At 39.5% G+C, this 19,740-nt stretch overlaps 1 protein-coding gene and 1 pseudogene across 2 annotated transcripts in view; one reads left to right on the forward strand and one right to left on the reverse strand.

Annotated features, from left to right (window-relative positions):
- MARK1 (microtubule affinity regulating kinase 1) overlaps positions 1–19,740 on the reverse strand; it is a 114,985-nt gene that overhangs the window by 94,685 nt on the left and 560 nt on the right. The gene's annotated exons all lie outside the window — the stretch shown is intronic.
- Positions 585–18,646, forward strand: LOC123800089 (large ribosomal subunit protein uL29 pseudogene; annotated as a pseudogene).

The raw sequence follows: 19,740 nt of genomic DNA on the forward strand, positions 1-19,740 counted from the left end.
TTGCAGAAACAGGGACTGTAATATTTAGGAGTACCTCTTATTTTGGTATGAATATATTTGTGTATAAATTAACTAATTCTTTCTTTCTTTTTATGCTCTTTCCCCATTTCCATGTCACTAATATTAACGTGTTAATATTACCAACTTTGTATTTCAATACTGAGGTTACAAGGTATAAAAACAAGAGTGTGACTCAGAAGAGAAATGAACATCACCCAAAGATGGATAAAGGGACTTCGTATCTTCTTTTGAGGAGAGGGTTAGCATATTTGTGGTACACTTAGGATGGTTGCATCATATTAGGCAAAAGCGTAAGTCCGCTATTAACTTCACCGTGGTTAAGAGAAGTGTGGCCAAGGTGACATGGGGTGAGCCGTGATGACTTCTGGTATGTGAGTTTAGCGAAGCTGGAATTATATTTCCCCAAACTCCCTTCCTGGGTTGACACGACACAAGAGAGATGTGCACAAGACCTGGAAGGCAGAACTGAAACAGTGGCCGTTTATATGCTTGAAGGTCAGTGCCGAGCAGACACAGCTGCAGCTCATCCTGGGAGAGATGATCTGCTGGCACGTCTCGGGAGCATGGAGCAGCAGTCAGGCCTCACAGCTCTCCAACTGCCGCTGCAGCACCTGCTTCGGCTGCGGGCAATCCCAGGCCAGGTGCTCGGGCAACTCTGGGATGAAGGGCATCCGCCTATCCTGCAGGTCACCATCTCAGCGCTTGGAAAGCAGTGGGAGGTAGAGACGCGTTCCCTGTCGTCCTCACAGGTTCCACTGAGTCCTGTTCTCGCCCGCTGTAGGCTCCTCGTTCCTTTCTGACTGACGGTGCTGTGGATCGCAGCCTCTTAATGTCAGCCTCCAAAGCAGCAACCACGTACAGAATACTAACCCACTGTGTAACTTTAACCCCACCGTAAAAGCCTCAGGCTATACGGCTCACAGGCTTCTGCTTCCCCGATTGAACTCAGGTGTAATAATACAGGTAAAACTGCAATAATGTTCTTTCTTTTAAAAGCACATGAACATGGGACTGTATTTCTAATTTAACTATTATGGAAGCTTGACTAAGGTGAAATTAAGTCCTCTGAGTAAAAAAAAAAAAGACCTATCAAGTATTATTTTTAGAAAGATGAAATGTATTTCCTTAAAAGAAAAGGAGGGCAAACACAGAATGAGAAGAAGTTTTCATAAATCCACCAAAACCTTGCTTATTAAGCTATTTCCTAAAACTTCTAAGGGGCAAAAATATAAGCACTGTGATTCAGAAGAGACAAAAGACGCTATATTCCAGGATACACAATGACATTATCAACATTACCCTCAACATGTAAACGCCAGATTTAAGACTTGCCTTTATATTTGGGCTCAGTAAATTCAGTGCAGTCTCGAGAGAGATTCCATTAGCATGTTTAAAGCAGCAATCAATCCAAGTATATTTGTACTCAGTCTGAAGAACGAATATATTGACATGAAGAAAATGGTGAGCATGGGAAAAAGGGAACCCCCGACAGGTGAGTTTAGTTGTGCATTTTATGACCACCGGGTAGGAAAAAGAACATATCCCCAGAAGCAAATGCGAATTTCCTCATCACCCTGGTTTTGATTCTTTGTTTCCTTGGTACCATCACTGAACACCTGCTATTAAAAAATATGTAATGTACAACTGATAACTGAAAACCAACAACCCACCCAACCAGGTACGTATTATTCTCATTTTACAGATAAGGAAATGTGCCTAATGTTATATACCTTATAAGTGACTAAGCTGGGAATAAATCAACCCCAGGGATGTCCTGTCTACAAGCTGGTGCTCTTAAACATTACACAACCCTTCAGGTATGTCTGATCCCACTGAGAACATGGATGTCACTACACACCTATCCTCCTCTGCACCCTGCTGATACCTTGTTCACTGAGCCACCTGCAGGTAATCTGCCTTCCCACTTGGCTTTCTTACATGAATACAAGCATTCCAGCAAACCAGGAAGTTATACTTCACACTGTAAATTTATAATTTTAATAATTTTTTGGTATAAGAAGGAATATAAATCCATGACTTTAAATACAGAAATTTTAAAAAAATTAAAATCATGTATACTCCAGTAACCCTGAGGTAAATACTTAAAACTCTGGCATATTTACTTCTTTTATCTAAATGTACTACTACTACCACTACTAACAACAAAAATAGCAGGAGCAGCTCGGCGCCAGGCACTGTTCTAAGGACATTAGACATATTCAATCATTTAAACCTGACAACAACCCAAAAGGTAGGCACTGTTGTTATTACATTTTACAGATAAAAAAACCCAAGGAATAAAGAAAATAAGTGGCTTCCCAAGATCACAGAGCTCAAAAATGGAGCTACAACTTGAACCCACATAGTCTAACTTCAGAGCACCTGCCCAGAACCTAGAAGTTCTACTGTCCTTACCTCTGAATTGGGGTATACAAAGGGCAATCAGTCCCCTTCAGGAGGCAGACAGGGAGGCTACTGAGCCTGTATTTTATTTCTAGAGGCACTCCTTCCTGAGATACTCCCTGCCCCCCCCTCCCCCGGGAGGTCTTTCACTGCTGCTTGCCAGAGATATTATGAGCTAACACAACTGAGTCCCCAGGGGATAAAAAGAAAACATCTGCTTAAATTATATCTAAAAATACGGTATTAAATTCTTTCAGAAACTTCCTAGTTCTTTCACTCCCACGAGTACAAAAACCTAACAGCAAACTCATGCCAGAAATTACAATCGATGTTTGTTCTTTAAATCATTAGATTTGATTCAATTTAACACTCTAGTAGTCAAAGCTTTATTCTAAGACCTTCAGGTTCTGATATATTTAGTAAATCTAAAAAATCCAGTAATTTTTCCCTAACATAAGCTAATAATCATATCAACTTCAATGTCAATACTTTCTGCATACATTTTTTAAAGTACAATAAAAATTTAACTGATGATTTGAAGTTATGAACATGAATGTCAGGGGTGAAAGGAAATGTGTCTGCAAAACACCTCAGATGGTCATAAAAAATGACCAGAATGTAAAAAGCAAATACTGTATCTACACACCACCACCTCCGATTCTTAAAGCACTTCAAAATCTTCCAGAGAATGAGTGACTCTTGACTGTATATATTTACTAAACACCCATCAAGCCACTATGTGCACAGCACCGTGCTACTGAAGAGGGGAGAACGTATTTTATTTACATATTCTTGCTGTTTTTTATATAACACAGCAAGCAGTTCTGAAAACTTCTGAAAGCCAATTATGCCAGATGCTGCGGCTGGACTGACACGGGAATCAGCACCAGGGTTCCTGGTCTCAAGCAGTTTGCAGCATTATATGTGGGACAGGTTTAAGGAAATCACAGTACGGTTCGAAAGCCCTGTCACAAAGCGCATATGAGATAGAACCAGAAACATGATAAATAATTCACTTGTGGCAGAACAGAAAACAGAGTCTCCTTCCCGACGTAGTCTTCCCTCCCCTTGATTTCTCTCCTTGCCTGGAGAGGAAGGGCAAAGAGAAAGGCAGAGGTAATCAGCCACCCGAGCTGGTATCAACCTTCTCTCCTCAAGGCTTCCCTACGTAGCATGTCCTTTGGGTGCTCATGTTTAAGAATTTACTGAACAGTTATTTCCTTATTTCCCCACGTTTACACAAGTGGCCACTGGAACATAACTTATTTCCCTCTAGTTTTTGGTATTTAAGCAGACATCAGAAAGAATTTAGAGCGGCCAGAAGGATCAGCGGCATGACTTAGTAGTGCTGTTCAGGTAATAAATCATCTCTATAGAAAAGAGCACTACAGGTTAATAGGTAAGCACCAAAATGCGATGTACCAGTCAGCATCAGAAGAAACAAAGAGAGGTTAAAAGACTTACCCAGGATAAACCGGCTAAATAATAGTCCCCCTCAGGTCAACTGTAGTCACCACGTCTATCAAAATCACAGGACACCACGGAAGAATAATGAATTACCAACCCCAGCCTTTGCTAAATCCCCGTCCTAGTCCCTTTATGTCACACTATCCTTCTGCCCTAAGTCTGGAGAGGCTCTACTTTCTGGCCTACCGATACTCGTGTGGTTGCTGTGGGCTTCTCTCACCTTCCTCCCAATACATACTATCACATAAAATGTATTTGGGATTTCATTATGAAATGTGAATCTTTCCTTAACTGGCGTTGGAAAAAAATAATCATTCTGGCACTTGCTAAATGGTAAGAAAGGCTTTATTCAATATTATCGCAACAGGGGTATTGCGATAGGGGAGAGAGATCAGTTCTGAATCAGTAAAGACAGCTGGGGATTCAGAGCCGAGGTGCCAAGACGGGCGGTGAGTGGATGGAAAATTACTAAGACGAGACCTCAGGGTCAGGGGACTCTTGCTAAACTGGCCTAAGAGGGTGCTTGCTGAAGGCAGGCCAACAACGTTGACATCAAGGTGGGGGATGAGGAACTTGATTAGATACCCAGGGTGGTCAGACACCAAGGATGGGGGGATTCTCACTTAAATGACTTAGCAGAATTCCTCACTAAAATTGGGCCATGCAGGCCCTGCAAGGACAGGGCAGACATGAAGGCCAAAGTCAAAGCCTAGCTGAGAACAAGGCTCAGAGGAGCCTACCTGAAAGTCTGGTTCAAGGAGAGAGTCTCTGTCACTGGCAGCTCCCCTTTACTACACCCTTCTCCTGGTGAACCAAATCAAGTTTTTAAAATACCACATTCAAAGCTCTTTCGTGGATCTTGAGAATACAGGTCACAAAATTTATTTAAAAGAATTTTTTTTAAAGATTTTATTTTTATGGGGTGCCTGGGTGGCTCAGTCGTTAAGCATCTGCCTCTGGCTCAGGGCGTGATCCCAGGGTCCTGGGATTGAGCCCCGCATCGGGCTCCCTGCTCTGCTGGGAGCCTGCTTCTTCCTCTCCCACTCCCCGTGCTTGTGCTCCCTCTCTCACTGGCTGTCTCTCTGTCAAATAAATAAATAAAACCTTAAAAAAAAAAAAAAGATTTTATTTTTAAGGAATCTCCATACCCAATGTGGGGCTTGAACTCAGCAATCCCCAGATCACGAGTCACATGCTCTACCGACTGAGCCAGCCAGGTGCCTGAGGCCAGTAAATTTAAAAACTAGCATGTTTCTAAAACACTTAAGCATACACAGAATACAAATCTAATCATGTTGGCCCTTCACTTAAGTCACCCAAAGGGCTACCACTGCCGCTAGGACCACTTCTTGCTGAGACATGCAAAGCCCTGCCTAGTCTCCTCCCTGGTCCTCTCACTAACGGCTCCCCTAGGCTACCACCCCCTCCTCTCAACCGCACACTCAGGGCCTCTGTGCATAATGCTCCTTCAGCCCAGTATTCTCTTCTCCTTTCCACAGAGCTGCCTGGCAAAGCAGTACTTATCTTTCAAGCCTCAGTTCAAAGGCCCTGAACTTCTCTTGAGCGCCCCTCCCCCTCCCCCTTCTTTCTTTATTCTGTGTCCTGATCACTCAAACAAGAACTGTAACTTTCTACTGCACTTGTTTGTCTCTGTGTCTATCTCCCTGTCAGGCTCTGAGTCCCTCCAGAGCAGGAACAGGTTTCATTTGCCTTTGTATCCCTTTCGTCTCCAGTCGAGATGAAACAAATAGGAAAGGAAATAAAAGCAAACCCTCTTTTGAAATTGTGAAAGTAGCACTGTTGATCTCAAAATGAAAGGTAGGCATGCTTTAAAGATTTAAAATAAACCTATTACCATATCCTCTACAGGTAGTTCATTAAAACTTAGGATTGTTGCTTGGCTTCTGATTTGTTTATAACCTGAACTAAAGGGATACAGTTGTCAAAACAGTATTAAATAAGACTTTCTCAGAAGAACGGGCACCATTGGTGAACTCCTTTATTTTGCTGCCACCACCTCCCCCAATATGGTTAACCACATAGAGCTGGGAGAAGGAAGAACATGAAATTCCTCATTACCTTCTTCCTCAATCTTACACTTACAAATGCCATACACGTGTGCCTTATTACCTCCAATACAGACAATCCCCTGTTGTTTTCTACTGCTGTCATCAACCACTGAAAGGACTGGTTCATCACTTCTCCCACCCCACTTTCTATAATATAATCGGCAACCATAATGCCTTTTTTCATTTTAGGCAAAAAATGAGATTTATTATAACGGAATCATGATCATCACATAAATCAGTGTTTTTTTTCAAAGCCTAGTCAGTGAATACCAGCATCAGAATAACAGAGAGGTTTAAGAAGAGAGATTTCTGGATCTCATGAGTATGAAGAGAGTGGGACAGAGCAGGGGTTAGGGAGTGTGAATTTAAAATGATCTCCCAAGCTGGCTCATAAAGTCACTAGAGAATAAATGAATAAACGAGGCCTTGATTTATTAAATTGTTGAGTGCCAAAAATATGCCAAATACTATGGGAGGTAATACAGGATATACAGAAATAATACTGGAAGTAGTCCCTGACCTCAAAGTATTTTCAATTTAGTTAGGAAGAAAAAGTTGACTCAGAGAATTCTAGAACAATGCTAAACTCTATCGTATAGAATGATCTCCAAACTTTAGATCAAGTACCTTATCTTTAAAAGTTTTAAATATGGGCTACTACAGGAATACTGACATAAATTACACACGCATTACATGAAAACACATAATATTAAAAAGAATTTTTGGAAACATATTAAACTTCAATGGTACAAACTTTTCAGTGATTAAACATCGTGCAATGTTAATATGTTTCTTGACTTTTAATATCTTGGCTTAATAATTTGTAATACTGAGATCTGAAGGGCTAATTGCAGTTCATGTTGACACTCGACTTCAATGACTGTATTCATATGTCAATCCATCCACCATTTATGTGAAAATTTTTTATACAAGTCATGTTAGGAAGCACCTTCCTGAGGACAATCAGCAATTTCTGAAAACTTATCATTTTAGTAACTATAACAAATGGTTTCAAAAATCTACTAAGATTTTTGTTCTAGAAGATTTATAAACTAGTTAGAAAGTTGTTCATGTTTTTAAGTGTGCAGAATGAGAAATTCAGAAATGATATATAATTTAGGGTACTAAAATCACATAAGTATGAACATTTCTGAACACCCGTTTCCAAAAAGTTTATCCTATTCTTTCTATAGAATAGTAGGCAAGATAATGTGAAGGATTTTCCAAGATAAAACTTTTTAAAAGTGTACTGCTGGGCTTGAAGAGAAGAATCCAAGGGAAAAATAAACATTAAAAAACTCCAGCTGAAAGCAACTACAAACTCCAGCACAGCCCTGGGGTCCAAATATTAAGCTTTGGACTCACTACAAGGTTAGAGAATGTAAAACTCCTTCATTGACCTGGGACCTCTTTAGGAGACTAGAATGTCCCAGGTCAGGGGCTCCTGGCTAGCTCAGTCAGTAAGATATTCAACTCTTGATCTTGGGGTTGTAAGTTCGAGCCCCACATGGGGAGCAGAGATTACTTAAAAATAAATCTTTTTTAAAAAAAGTCTCAGGTCAGTAGGAGCAAAACAAAGCCTCTCTAGAGGAAGTCGTCCTCAATTTAGACCTCCAAGTTTCACACAGATAAAAATCAGGCAAATATGAGTTCATCCACAAAGACCAACAAATACAGAAACATAGAAGCCACAGTAGATGAGAATCAAGCCCAAGGGACTTCATACAGTGGAATTTCCAGATATAGGAAGTAAATAACTATATGTCAAATGTTTAAGGAAATGAAGATGAAATCACAAAAATAAACAAAAACCAAGAGATGATAAAATAGGCCAGCCTGGTTTGAGGGAAAGAACTTACAACTTTTAGAAATGAAAAATAAAATCCATGAAATTAAAAATTCAACAATGGAAAAAGAGAAGAGTGGAGCACACATCCAACACACTGCTAGTTTCTGTCCAGCTCAACACAGGGTGTTGATAGGAACCTCCATTCACCAGGTGCCTGGGGTATGCTGAGAACAAAATGAGCTAATAAGTGTGCAGCTCCTTCAGAGAAACCACAGTACAGCAGACAGACACCAGAGGGAGCAAGAGATTACAGCTCCTTAAAAAACAAATAAACAAACAAACAAAAAAACCCCAGGAAATCCCTCTAATCAGGTATCTACATGCACGCGTTCAGAAAAGACACACTTACAGAAAAGGTTTGAGAGCCCTGAGACTCTCCCACTGGACTGAATGGTGACAAGCTTCTCCATGTATGAAGCCAGCTTAGAAAGACTGGGAGAGGTAACCATTTTTTTAAATGGATGCATAGCAACATAGAGTTATAAGGAACATTAAAAAAAAAAAGAAAGAAACAGGGGAGAATGGCCCAACTGAGGGAACACAATAAATCTCCAAAACCAACCCTAATGGAACCGAGGTATATGTTATTATCTGGCAAAGAATTCAAAATGATTGACAAAAAGATGCTCAATGGGATCATGAAATGATACATGAACAGAAACTGAAAATATAAAAAACAACCAAACAGGGGCGCCTGGGTAGCGCAGTCGTTAAAGCGTCTGCCTTCGGCTCAGGGCGTGATCCCGGCGTTCCGGGAGCGTTCCGGGATCGAGTCCCACATCGGGCTCCTCCGCTGGGAGCCTGCTTCTTCCTCTCTCACTCTCCTGCTGTGTTCCCTCTCTCCCTGGCTGTCTCTCTGTCACATAAATAAATAAAAAATCTTTAAAAAAAAAAAAAAAAAAAAAAAAAACAACCAAACAGAAATTTTGGAGCTCAATTTAAAAATGCGTAAATCATTAAGAAGGTTCAATGATAGGCTCGATCAAGCAGAAGAAAGAATGAGCAAATCTGAACATTTGTTTGAAACTATCCAGTCACAAGAACAACAAAAACAAAAAGACAAACAAACCCCCTCCCCCCAAAAAAAGAAAAAAGAGAAAGAGTGAAGGAAGCCTAAGGGAATTATAGGATACCATCAAAAAAACCAATACATGCATTATGGGAGTCCCAGAAAAAAAAAGAGAGAGCAAGAAAGGGACGGAAATGTTTTTTTAATGAAAACTTTCCAAATATGAGGAAGGAAATGGACAACCAGATTTCCAGATTCAAGAAACCCAAGAGAAGTTAAATAGAATGAATCCAACACAGGACGAACCCAAAAAAGTCTGCACCCAAACACATAATCAAATAGTCGAAGGTCAAAGACAGAGAATTTTAAAAGCAGCAAGATAAAGGTTACTTGTCATGTACAAAAGAGCCCTCAAAAACTGATTAGCAGATTTCTCAGCAGAAAACCTGTAGACCAGGAAAGAGTTTAAATATGTGAACTGCCGGGGCGGGGTGGGGGTGGGGGTTGCCAGGGAAGAATGCTACATCCAGCAAAACTGTCCTTTAGAAATGAATAAAAGCTTTCAACAGATAAACAAAAGCTGAGAGAGTTCATCACCACTAGACCTGCCTTACGAGAAATGCTTAAGGGAGTCATTCAAGTTGAACAAAAAGACACTAAACAGCCACAGGAAAGCATACAAAAATATAAACTTCACCAGTAATGGGAAATATATACATAAACACAGAATACTGTCATAATATAACAATGCAGCGTAGATCATTTTAATCCTGGTATAGAAGTTAAAAGACAGAAGTATTTATAAAACTATAACTATAAAATATTAATTGATATACAATACAAAAAGATGTAGTTTGTGACAACAATATAAAGTGTGGGGAAGGAAGAAGTAAAAGCAGAATTTTTGTATGAGATTGAAGTTAAGCTGCTATCAGCTTAAAACAGATTGTTATAATTGTAAAATGTTTTATGTAAGCCCCATAGTAACCACAAAGAAAATACCTAGAGAAGATACACAAAAGAAAATGAAAAAGAAATCAAAGCATGTCACTATAAAAAAAAAAAAAGTCAACAAAACACATAGGAAAACACCAAACATGTTAAGAAAGACAAAAGAACTACAAGACAGAAAAAAAAATAGGAACATTATATAATGATAAAAAGGTCAACTGGGGAGGAAGATAAAACATTTAAAAATATTGAAAGACCCAAATCAGAGCACTTAAAATATATGAAGCAAACAATGACAGAACTGAAGGGAGAAATAGTAACACAGTAAGAGTAGAAAATTTCACCACCCCATTTTCAATAATGGGTAGAACATCCAGACATCAAGATATCAAGAAGAAAACCAAAGACTTGAACAACACTATAGACTAAATGCTCCTAAAGACATATTTAGAACATTTCACTGAACAGCAACAGAATACATTTTTATCAAATGTATATAGATATTCTCCAGGAAAGGACACATTAGGTCACAAAACAAAATCTTACAAATTTAATAATGCTGAGATCATACCGAGTATCTTATCCAAACTAACAGTATGCAACTAGAAATCAGTAACAGAAGAAAACTGGAAAATATGTGAAAATTAAGCAACACATTCATGAATAACCACTGGGTCAAGAAGGAATCAACACAGAAATTAGAAAATATCTTGAGACAAATGAAAACAATATACAGTCGTCTTTCCTTTGGCAGCAGCAGCAGCAGATTGTGCAGACATGGCCAAAATTAAGGCCAAGACCTTTACAGCATGAAGAAAGAGGAGCTGCTTCAACAGCTGGAAGACCTGAAGGTGGAGCTGTCCCACCTGTGCATCACCAAAGCAACTGGCAGCATGACTTCCAAGGTGTCCAAGACCTGAGTTTTTTGCAAATCCATTGCCCATGTTCTCACTGTCATCAACCAGACTCAGGAAGAGAACCTCAGGAAATTCTACAAGGTAAAAAGTACAAGCCCCTGGATCTGTAGCCCAAGAAGACATGTGCCTCTGGCTGAACAAGGAGGACGAAAACCTGAAGACCAAGTGGCAGCAGTGGAAGGAGTAGTTATACCCCCCATGGTAGTACGCAGTTAAGGCCCGAGCATCAGCATCAATAACACACACACACACAAACTGGGGGAGGAAAAAAGAAAGAAAAAATATATATATAAAAACTTACAGGATGCAGCAAAAGCAGGACTAAGTGGGAAGTTCATAGTAATAAAAACTTACATTAAAAAAAAAGAACACTCTCAAAATCCACCTCAAGGAACTAGAAAAAAGAAACACCTAAGCCTAAAATTAGCAGAAGAAAATTATAATAAAGATTATAGTAGTAATAAATAAAGTAGAGAATAGAAAAATAGAAAAAAGTCAATGAGTTTTTTTTAAAAAAATCAACAAATGAAAAAATCTCTAGCTAGACTAAAAGAGACGAACCAAATTAAAATCAGAAATGAAAGAGGAAACATTACAACTGATGCCATAGAACTAGAAAGAATAGTTAAGAGACTACCTTAATTATATGTGAACAAATTGGCATATTGGCACCTAGAAGAAATGGAGAAATTCTCATGAACATACAACCTACCAAGACTGAACAGTGAAGAAGAAGAAAATCTGAGCAGATGTAGTAAGGAGATTGAATCAGTAATCAAAAACTTTACAACAAAGAAAAGCCAGGACCAGATGGCTTTTGGGTAAATTCTACTAAACATTTAAAGAAGAACAGAAGCGCCTGGGTGACTCAGTTGGTTAAGTGTCTGCCTTTGGCTCAGGTCACGATCCTGGGATCAAGCCCCATGTTGGGCTCCTGCTCAGCAGGGATCCTGCTTCTCCCTCTCCCTCTGCAGCTCCCCCTGCTGGTGGTCTCTCTCTTTCTCTCTCTCTCTCTCAAATAAACAAATACAATCTTTAGAAAAAATAAAGAATAAACACCAATCCCTCTAAAACTTTTCTAAAAATTGGAGAGAGGAAAACTCATTGTATGAGGCCAGCATTACTCTAATACCAAAACCAGAAAAAGACACTACAAGAAAACCAGAGGCCAATAACCTTGATGAATATATACACAAAAACCCTAAATGAAGTATCAGCAAACCAAATTTAACAGCATATTAAAAGGATCATACATGATGACCAAGTGGGATCTATCCCCAGGATACAAGGACGGTTCAACATAGGTAATCAATGTAATATACCACATTAACGTAACAAATGATGAAAATCACACGATTATCTCTACTGATTCAGACAAGGCATCAATACCCTTTCATCATAAAATACTCTCAAGAGGGGCGCCTGGGTGGCTCAGTCCGCTAAGCACCTGCCTTTGGCTCAGGTCATGATCCCAGAATCCCGGGATTGAGCCCTGTGTCGGGCTCCCTGCTCAGTGGAGAGCCTGCTTCTCTCTCTCTGCTGCTCCTCCTGCTTGTGTGTGCATGCTCTCTCACTCTCTCTCTCTCTGTCATCAAAATAAATAAATAAAATCTTTAAAAACAAAACAAAACTCTCAACAAACTAGAAACAGAATAGAAGGGCATTACCTCAACATAATCAATACCATATCTCAAAAGTCCACAGCTAACATCATACTCAATGGTGAAGATTGAAAGTTTATCCTCTGTGATCAAGAACAAGGCAAGGATGCCCCCTTTTGCCATTTATATTCAACACAGTGCTGAAAATCTTAGCAGGGCAATTAGGCAAGGAAAAGAAATAAAAGCTACACACTCCAGAAAGGAAGAAGTAAAAGTACCTCTGTTTGCAAATGACATGATCTTATATGTAGAAAACCCTATGACTCCCACCAAAAAACCCCAAACAACTGTTCGAACTATAAATGAATTGAATAAAGTTGCAGGCTACAAAATCAACAAACAGTTGTGTTTCTATACACTAACAACAAATGATGTGAAAAGAAAATTAAGAAAACAACCTCATTTATAATTACATCAAAAAGAATAAACTAGTTAGGAATACATTTAACCAATGAAGCAAAAGATGTGTACACTGAAAACTACAAAACATTGCTAAAATAAATTAAAGAAGACACATATAAATGGAAAGATATCCTGTGTTTATGGTTTGGAAGACGGAATATTGATAAAATGTCCATCCTACCCAAAGAGATCTACAGATCAACACAATCCCTATCAAAACCCCAATGCCATTTTTTACAGAAACAGAAAAAACAATCCTAAAATTCACATGGAACCACAAGGACCCTGAATAGCCAAAACAATCTTGAGAAAGAAGAACAAAGATGAAGGCCTTACACTTATGACTTCAAAGCACATTACAATGTTATAATAATCAAAACAGTATGGCACTGGTGTAAAGACGGGCATATAGACTAACGGAATAGAATTGAGAGCCCAGAAATACATTTTTGTATATATGGGGAAATGATCTTTGATAAGAGTACCAAGAATACACAAATGGGAAATGAGAGTCTTTTCAATAAATGGTGTTGGGAAAACCAGATCTTCACATGCAAAAGAATGAAAACAGACGTTATATCTTATACCATACACAAAAATTAACTCAAAATGCATTGAAGACTTAAATACAACACATGAAACTGTAAAATACCCAAAAGAAAACATAGGGGGAAAGCTTCATTACACAGATCTTGGCAATGACTTCCTGAATATAACATGAAAAACACAGGCAATCAAGGCAAAAAAATAGGTGTGACTACATCAAACTAAAAAGCTTCTGCACAGCAAAGGCATCAAGCCTCACAGTAAAAAGGCTAGGAAAGCCACAGAATGGAAGAAAATATTTATACACCATAAATCTGAAAAGGGGTTAATAACCAAAATATTCTTACAATCCTGATTTTAATGGACAAAGGACTTGAATAGACATTTCTCCAAAGAAGATATATAAATGGTCAATAGATATATGAAAAGATGCTCAACATCACTAATCATCAGAGAAATGCAAATCAAAACCACAATGAGATTATCACTTCACACCTGTTAGGATGACCATTATCAAAAAACAAAGCAGACAATAATAAATGTTGACAAGGATGTGGAAAGATTGGTTTGAATGTAAAATGGTGCAGTCATTACGGAAAACGATATGGAGGCTATTAAAAATAGAACTAACATATAATCTGGCAATCAATTCAATTCAAAAGAATTGAAATCAGGACCTCAAAGAGAGATTTGCAATCCCATGTTCACTGCAGCATTATTTACAACTGCCAAGTTACGAGAACATCCCAAATGTCCATCAATGGATGAATGGATAAAGAAATGTATTATATACGTTCAAAGGAGTATTTTTCTGCCATAAAAAGGAAGGAAATTCTGTCATGCTTTATTATGGGTCAACCTCGGGGACATTACACTAAGTGAAATTAGCCCATCATAGAAAGACTGATACTGCATGATTCCACTTAAATGAAATATGTAACATACTCAAACTTATAAAAGCCGAGAGTAGAATTGTGGTTGCCAGGGACTGGAGAAAGAGGAAAATGGGAAGTTGTTATTCAATGGTATAAAGTTTCAGTCATGCAAGATAAAAAAGTTATATAGATTAGCTATACAACTTTGTGCCGACAGTTAACAATACTGTACCATGCACTTAGAGTTTTTTAAGAGAGCAGATTTCATGGTATGTGGTTTTTACCACAATTTAATACAAATTTAACAGAGGGATTAACAGTGATTTAAATACAGCTAAAGAGATTTAGCCAACTGAAAGACAAATCTAAACATTACATTCCATAACTGTACTGCAGATTATACCATACACTGTAGTACAGAGAAACAATGAAACAGAGGAAGAAACGAGAGTCTAAGACATATGTAGGACAGAATGAGAAATTTTAACATATTTAATCAGAGCACTGGAAACACTAGAGAGAACCGAGGTAAATTAATACTTAGAGAATGACCGATCACAGAACTGATGAAAGATATAAATCCACAGATGATAAATCCAAACAAATCATGCAGCTATTGTAGAGAGGCAATGAACTTGTGAAAAAAAAATGAATGAGAAGTTAAGGCACATGGAGGAGCTACGGTCTAACGTCTAACATAATCAAATCAGAGTCCCCAAATGAACCTCTAAAGGGAGCAGAAACAAGGCAATTTTCAAAAGATAATAGTTGATAACTATCCAGAACAAATGAAAGATAGGAAATCACAGACATAGGAAGCAAGAAGGAAAAAAAGAAATTCATACCAGGGGTACCTGGGTGGCTCAGTTGGTTAAGCATCCAACTGGTGATTTCAGCTCAGGTCATGATCTCAAGGTGTGAGATCAAGCCCTGCATGGAGCCCCACACTGGGTATGGAGCCTGCTTAAGATTTTCTCTCTCCCTCCGTCTGCCCCTACTCCCCACTCTCTCCCTTTCTTAAAAAAGAAAAACAAAAAAAAAACAAAAAAAAACCCATACCTAAATACACTGTGGTGAAAGTCCAACACTTAAAGAAAAACAGAGAATCTTAAAGAGACAGATGGAAAAGTCGCCTACTTTTTTAAAAAAAGATTTTGTTTATTTATTGTCAGAGAGAATGCACAAGCAGGATGTTTTTCTCACAATGGATGGTCCTGCACACCCACCTTGGAGACCAGTAGTGTGGACTATACACAGACCGATGTCCAGCTACAGCAGACAGCAATCCTTGCTGTAACCCATTCAGAATTTTTCTTAGAAAGAGGAGCCATCCCATAAAGGATTTATGAGTTGGGGACAAGGGGAAAAGAGCAGGGCACTCCAGACAGAGAAAACAGCAAAGGTTCAAAATAGTGGTGAGCACAGCATAGCCTGTTCTTACTCTAATAATGTATTTTATATCATTTCATATATGCTTTTAAAATTTCTAGGACAAAAACAAAACAAACCAAAAAGCACCTCCAAGAAGCAATAGCGCGAGCACAGCAACAGTGGAAGATGTCAGAGATTATAACCTTGGGCAGGTCACTTAACTTTCTGAAGGCTTCTGCCTCTGTTTGTAATATGCGATACTTACTCTTTCCAGTGTCACTAAGATATTTTGAGGATAGATGAAAAAATTCAAAAGGGGAATGTTCCAGCACTGATGTCTTACATATTAGCCCCAGTCACTGTGCTGGGTACTGGGGATACAGAATAAAGGGGACAAACTAAGGCGGCGATTAGAATGCAGTGTGGTAAGGATGGTGACCTGTGAGGCATGCACAGGGCAGTGAGCAACCCAAGGGTAGTAGCAAAGGCATGCTTCTCTCCTGCCTTTTCCCACCATTAACAGAGATTCCCGGAGGACCAGCTACTGATGGCCACCGAACATACACCAAGCACTCGTGATGGTCATCATGCTGAGTTTCAGATCCATCAAAAGAATCACCTTCAAGAGTTTTATTATTAAAAGAGTCAAAATAAGTTTAACCAAAACATCCCAAGGAGGAGTCAAATCAATTTTCTTCATACTTATTGAAATTCACCACAGAAAGCTAGTCTGGGCATTTTGGATCCATAAAAATCAGCATAATCAGAGTTTTCCTAAAACAGGGAGAAACAATTTATCTTGCTTCATTTAAAAGCACCTCAGAGCAATGATAATATATTATCTACATTCATACTGGAACTATCCAAGTACAATTTAAGAGAAGAAAAAAAATATTTCAAATGCCCATTCTTTTTCTGGACTTGTTACAACCTAAAATCAAACACATTTTGCATAAATTAATGCTATGATCTATAACATACCTTTTCTACTTTTTTCTTTTTTTTTTTTTTTAAAGATTTTGTTAATTTATTTGACAGAGAAAGAGTGCATGACAGAGCACAAGCAGGGGGAGCAGCAGAGGGAGAGTGCTCTCCACTGAGCAGGGAGCCCAAGGACGGGGGCTCAATCCCAGAACCCTGGGATCATGACCTGAGCTGAGGGCAGATGCTTCACTGACTGAGCCACCCAGGAGCCCCTTTTCTTTCTCTACTTCACTATGAAGTGTTTACTGCATTAAAAGTTCATCATTGGTTATTCTACGGTATTTAGCCAATTCAGGCTTATCAACGCACAAATTCTTCATCTAAGAAAATAACTCCTGAAAAAGTGCGCACAGAATGCTCTGAAGAAAAAAAAGGCAATTCTTTCTCACTCTACTACATACCGTAGTAGTAGATCGGTGCTGTTAACATTCTTCTTTTGAATTTCTTAATTTATCCTCAACATACATTAGTGACATATAGGGGGTAAGGTATTACATATTCCCAAGAATACAAAGTCCAAATACATTCACATATGACAAAACAAAATTTCATATTCACTGCAAATGACAATAAAATACAAAGATGGTTTTTAAAACTGCCATATCTGTTTAAATTAAAACATTTCTAGCAGTGGTCGAATGTTTTTAGTTATATCCTTAATATTCCAAAGGACTTGAAGTCTTTATGGTCACATGAATATAAATTTTCCCAACTATTTTTAAAAATATGTCACTTTAACTGAAAATGACTACAAACAAACGTACGTTTTGACTGCCATGCTGGCATTAATATATTAGCTAACAAGCAGGTTTGTTCTTTATTTCACTGGTGAGAGGTAAGTAAGAATGGCATTTACTACCAACCAGAGAATAAAGAGAGACACCAACAATAATGTAATAGCCATCTCTGGTGGTCCCTTTGATAAAGGCCTATAGCGCTTAAAAACCAATTTAGCCCTATTTACACAGTTTTCTTCTGTACACTATTTGTTTGGGATTATATTTACCTTTCCAGTAAGCTCCTTGAGGGGAGAGGCCTTATCTTAAATAATACTTTCTTATCCCGTCCAGCTCAAAAACAAAGCTGGGTGCACATTTAACAGCCATAAATTAACAGCCATAGTGTAATAGATATTTTCCACAAATTGGGATATATCAGGCAATTAGGAGAAAATCAGAATTGGACAAAGTCAGCTACATGGAGATATAGTCAGGTACAGCACAAGGACAGGGGACAAGACCATAAAAGTGACTTTGAAATAACATGTTCGGAATCAGAGCAAATGAGTTTAAACAGCATAACTGTTTTCAGAAGGCACAACAAAATTTATCACACAATTATTGCTTAGCTTAAAAATCCATTGGGTTTGTGGGGGGTCTTACATGTGATGCTGCATTTTGTACCATTCCTTGATGCATATTCCTATAATGCTATCTCATATCCTTAAGAAGTACCTTATTCATGCAAGTATGGAAAGAGCTATACTATTCAAAATCCGAAAGAAATTAAAAACAGTGTATTTTTCCACCTTTTCTAGGTTATCACACAGTGTTCTGTAATAAAAACAGAGGTTCTCGTCCGTCTTACTTTTCATTCACTGAAATGGCACACTGAATGACAGGAATCTTTTTAGAGCCTGTTAGAAACATTCTGTTTCAAAACTTGACTTTAAGCTCAACGTTAACCAAATTTTTCATCTTTTCCCCTGACCTTCCTTCAGTCTCCCAATCAAAATTATGTATCAACTGTATTTTTTTAAAGCAACGGTTACAATGCAAAATGAAGTTATTACAATTTCTGCTAGCAGCAGCCTCACACTGTGTTTACCATTTTCAATGCACGGTACTAGGGAGGACAAAAGCACACTCTGAAATACCTTCCCAGCTTTTTCTAACAATAGTCTCTTACTAGAATTTCTTCTCCCTTCATGTAATTATATTAAGTTTCTGTGTTCCCCTACTCTCCGACGATTAAATAATCTGTTTATACCAGCCGCCAACACTTCAGAGGTGAGCTCCTATCTTCTCCCCCATACCTTTTGTCTAAGAACGCCAAAGCACTCATATTTTATTTTACCAGCCTTATGACCGCCTGGTACTCCAAGACTGGAGTCTGAGTTAACTAGACAACCAGAGAGATCTGGACAGCCGACTAAACTTGGTACCCTCTAGCCCCTTAAAAACCAGTCAAAAAACCAGCCAAGGCCCTATTTACAAAGTCATGAAGGTTTAAAAAAAAAAACAACACCCCAAAACGAGGAAAAAAACAAAACCTTTCCACAAAGAAACTCACACACACCACACACACAATTGTACTTTTACAGAAGGTGGGACTACAACTGATCTGGTCCTTTTGGTTTTCAAGAGTTTAAACACCAGGGACATCTGCATCCAGATAAAAACTCCTGAGGGCAATTCGATCAAAGACACAGAAAATCCTTCCTTCAAAGAAAATGCACCGTGTGACACTCCAAGAAGGAGGAGAGATATTTAAAGTAAAACCTGCCCTGAATTATCACCACTGACTTGAGGAAGAGAATAAAAAGCCGCTGGCTTCCGCCGGCTTTTAAACGTTTTGCCGTAACCCCAGGGCCCCGGAGGCTGTCCGGGAAATTCTTCTACTCATCCCTCCCGAACAGCGTCTCGGCAGCAGGAACTCATCTACACAAACACACACGTCCATCTCTACAACCACTCTGCCCCTTCCATTCCGACCTTCCCCCTGCGGTGCCCACGACCCAAAATGGGACACAATGTTACAAAAAGCAAAGTCATGGGGCAATGCAGGGGGGTGGGGGTGCAGAGGGCTGAATGGGCCAGAAGAGCGAGGGGGGAAGAGGCAGTCAGCTGGCTCGCCCGCGACCGTAGAGCGAACACTCGGGTGGGGATACAGCATGCCGAGGGACAAACACAGCAATCCGGGATGCCCACTCTGCCCTCGCCGGTGCCTCCCTGCCCTCCATCCGCCCACCCTCTCCGGGAGGACCACCCCGAGGACAGGGCTCCCCGTACAGCCCCCGCCCTCGCCCTGCAGGGGAAAGCAGCGAAATGGGGTTGGAATGAAAAAGGGGGCTGAGCGGCGGGCGAGGGGCACGCCGGCTCCAGGTGGAGACCGTGCGGCGGCGGCGGCGGCCGCTGCGGGGGCCGGGGTGGGGCGGGGTGGGGTGGGGGACGGCGGCCCGGCGGAGGGTGAAGCGGGGGTCGGCCCAGGGTCTC

The sequence above is a fragment of the Ursus americanus genome, chromosome 2 (assembly GCF_024610735.1).
Source record: "Ursus americanus isolate L20-20 chromosome 2, mUrsAme1.1.p, whole genome shotgun sequence".
In the NCBI taxonomy this organism is placed as follows: Eukaryota; Metazoa; Chordata; class Mammalia; order Carnivora; family Ursidae; genus Ursus; species Ursus americanus.